This window comes from Meleagris gallopavo, chromosome 8, assembly GCF_000146605.3.
Source record: "Meleagris gallopavo isolate NT-WF06-2002-E0010 breed Aviagen turkey brand Nicholas breeding stock chromosome 8, Turkey_5.1, whole genome shotgun sequence".
NCBI lineage: Eukaryota > Metazoa > Chordata > Aves > Galliformes > Phasianidae > Meleagris > Meleagris gallopavo.
Window position 1 is genome coordinate 26,291,582 of NC_015018.2, and position 4,206 is coordinate 26,295,787.

The following is a 4,206-nucleotide window of genomic DNA, read 5'->3' on the forward strand; positions in this document are numbered from 1 at the left end:
TATATATATATATATATAGCCACATGTTCCCTTGATGTGCACTGAGCTTTGTAAAAATGCATTTCAAGAACTTTGGAAGTGAATTGTTTAATTTTGCACGTAGTTAATGCAATCTATCTGAATGCTCAAATTGCTCCCATCATAGCATTCCATTGTGCCATCGCACCTCTGACTAAACAGGCATGCCCTCAAAACACATAAAGGACTTGGTTAATTGACAATAACAAACAGAATTGTTCAAGAGAAAAGCAAAAACCAGTTCAGTCCCTATGTGTGGCGCAGGGAGTTTTGTATTTGATGTTCACTCTTATTTTGGAGTAGCGTCATTCAAAATGTTTTATTAGGTTGCATGTACAGGAGTAGTTCTCTAAAACACTTGATTTGGAACAGACTGAATAGTACCTGGAGGAGGGTCAAATTACTTCAGAAACGTATCAGTTGCACTCCCTTGTTTCTCTGTAGATAAATAGTTTGTGGCTCTGACCAAATCTCCAGTGATGCCAGCATGAATCAAGACAATTGAGTCAAGTGGTTACAGGTTTCCATCCTTTCAAATTGATCAAATTGAAATAGCCCATTAGGAATTGATTTAAATCAGTTTAGATAAGCTCAGTCTTAGTCCTGGCCCTTGAGGCTTTGGCTACTGAAAGTTCACTTGAAGCTGGACATACACCAGCTCCACAGGCCATCAACTTTATTAGTGTGGAGATAAGCTGATTAGATCTTGTCAATCAAAGGTGCCAATATCTCAATTGAGTGTCTCTCCCAGTCTTTCTCTCTTTCTTTGTTGCCTGCTTCAATGCTTTAAAAAAAAAAAAAGAGCAAGCAAGCGAGATGTGTGGAATGCATCCCCCTGGTTGTCACCAAGCAGGGTGCAAGGGCACTGTGATGATGTGATGACTATATTAAAGAGGACATCAATTTGTTTTAAAGTGTTTTGATTTTTTTATGGTGGCATTAAGAGAGAGAACATTGTGGTTGCAGCTTTACTAGAAAGCAAAGAGTTCTAGAAGGAAAAAAAAAAAAGTGTTTCTTTGAAACCTACCGGGTCTTTGAGTCTTGCTGTGCCAATGGGCGCTTAAGTGCTCCTGTAACTGGCACACTCTGATCCACCACTGGCGTAGGTACTCTTCTTCTATCCAAATTATTCATTTATTTAAAATGAAAAGATATGTCAATGTTAAATCCTTGCTGAAGTAATTTTAAGTATAAGTTAGGTATGGCCCTGTTTGGGAAATGTTTGATTATGCCTGTAATAAGCATGATATATTTTAACAATCTGGGAAATTATAGTGTGAGTTAAGGTCAGGCTAGAACATATGCAGCGGCATACGAAATGAAAATAAAGCTATACACGCACTGAATGCAGTATGCAGGTATTGGCATCTCTGCTTTACAGAGGGAAAAGCAGAAAACTGGAGCATCAGCTGCAAAAATGTAGCAGTACAGTGTTTCAGCTTTAGGCTTCGTCATCTGGTTAAAGATGGTATAGAGGAAAACTGGGCTTTTGTTCTTCACATCTGAAGTTTGCTCACACCATGCCTCCCTCGTACTTCAAATGCAAACAACAGAAGCCCATCCTTTTCTTCCATCACCCTACGCTCACCACCCAATGAAGGCTGGAGCTACAGTGCTGCAGAACTACATTGCCACACTGGATTATCTCTTTATCAGTTATTCTTCACTCCACTGTATCAATTTTCCACTCACCAATCAGACGCTCCTCTTAGAAAGACTGTTGGACTATTTCTTCTAGATAAATGTATTTAGAGCTACACAGATCCACATGGGTGACTTGTGCTGCATGTCTCAGGGACAGAAAGGGAATTACCTGCTCCTTCCAGGAGGCTTCAAGTGTGTCCCCACTAGTTAGTGCTCCTATTTGGGGATATTCCAGAGGGGGAAAAAAAAAGAAAACATCTATGGGAGGGATTGCAAAGATCTTAATTATTCACTTGGATGCTGGTGCTCTGATGTGACCCTTTTTTATGTTACAAACTACAACACTGCATATTTAAACAGAGCTCAAAGATCCCTGTTTCTGATCTCACCTTTGTTTCCTGCCAGTCGTTCTTGCAGGCTCCCTGTTTAGTCTGCGCACACAGAGGAAGTTAATAGCCAACTTCAGCTCAAAGAGGATATCATAGTAGTCAGCTGTCTGCATTATTCAAGTAGGAGGATTGATTATTTTTAACATTTATTGTATTTTGTGGGGAGTGGCAACTTCCAGGCAGATTTGAAGACATTTGCATGGAAAGAAATTGTAGGGGAGAGTGACCTTATTGTCGTATTTTTGCTAATTAGAGTTCCTCAGTGCTTAGATGGGATTGTTGAGCTGTGTTTTTTTTTTTTTTAATCCTAATACACTATTAACAGCTCTTATGCTGCAATTACACTTAATCGGAAACAAATGGTTTTTGAGAAGTCGTTGAAGGAAATCTATCTAGCAGACCACTAATCAAAGGATGTACCTTCTTCCTCTGGTTACTTCTATACTGAAATCACTAATTTATTGCTCAAAATAAGGGTAGGAAGAGATTTACAGCACTTTCAGCTAGTCCTTTTATTGCTCTACTTTTACCTTCATTAGTCATGCTTTTTTCAGACTGAAGTTTTTGTTGAAGTGGTGTTTGAAAACCTCTTCTTATTGGCGATTGTGTACTGATTTTTGTCCAATTGCACAGCATGTCGCAGAATCAAGATTATAAAGAACAGTGATAACATTTAGTTGCAGTCTTTTATTTTACAATGAGATTTGGTAATGTAGTCATGACTTCTAAAATAACGCTCTACGTTATTAAAATTAAGGTGTGCTCAGTTGGAAAATATGGACAGATGGAACATATCTTGGCATTTACGGAAGTGTTAACTAACATTTTCATCTATTCTTCTAGTAAAGTAGCAGGTCAGGGAACTGAGATTTGTGCAAGTCTATTATAGTATGCTGCTGTGCTTACTTAAGCAGACCCTTCATTTAGTACTCAGATTCAGCTTTGTATAAGGCCATAGTTAATAGTAAATACAGTTCCTAGAAAGATGTATTAGCCTAATAAGCATGGATTTTTTGGCAAGTTCTTACTTTGGGACTGCAGCTGCTACCGAAGTTGTGTGAAGTTTGCATCATATGTGTGCTGTATTTGGCAATGAGTGTGCCAAATGAAAATTATATATGCTTGTAAACATCCTCCCATTGTTATTTAATAAAAGCAAATCTAGAACACTGCTGGAAGGACTTATATGTTTGGGCTCTCTTTGACAGCAGATTTGTAATGTTCTTATTGAAAGTGCTTAAAACTCATTTAAGGAGCGTCTGAAACATTGAACCACCATCTTGAGAGAATGGTTTCAATGCAGTGACTCAGTTTTGGACATAAATAAAAAGCTGGCATTGCTTAGGGGTTTTTATTTGCCTTGCAAGTTTAATTGTTAAACAACCAAGAAACCCATTTGGTTCGTGGTAATCTGTCACTCTTTTTTCTATTGTATTTGCTTTTTTGCTTTTAGAACAAGACTATTTTTATTATGAATTATTTCATAATCAGCTAATGAATGTGTTTCAGAGAGGTAATAAGTAACAAAATAAAGAACTGGGATGAATTACTCCATGTTCATTGCTCCATTTATTCTTTTCACAAAGTTCCCCAAGCCATTGGCCAGAGAACACTTCTGCTGTCTAAGTATGTACTGATTAGTGTACAAAAGTATATTGCATATATGGCACTGGAGGCAAGGTTAAAGGTATCCTCTGTGAACTGCCAAATACAGAAGCAAAGATGTTTTAGTATTAAAAAATAAAATAAAATCAATATTTGTTTTATGTTCTTCCTTGGAGGTTAGTCCATCCTCAACATTAGAGGGCCACAAGCATCAATTTTCCCTGTTTACCCTGCAGCTTGCCAGTTTTCTAAACAAGGAGAAATGTAAGTGAATACTGGAAGGTAAACTCACAACTGTCTAGGCTTCCTTTTCAGAAGGCTCTTGGCTTTAAAAAGTTTTATGGGAAATGTAATTCAGAAAAAGTCCTCATATTTTACTTTTTTAAATTGTACTCCTGAATTGTGAAGTATCACAACCCTGCTGCTGTTGGAACTGCATTCAAATGTCTTTGATCTATACATTTTGGGAATTCACGTTAAATTAAATGCAATCGCTTTCAGGAAAAGTCGTAAGAGGAGGGAGGATTTTTCTTAAATTTAAAAAAAAAAA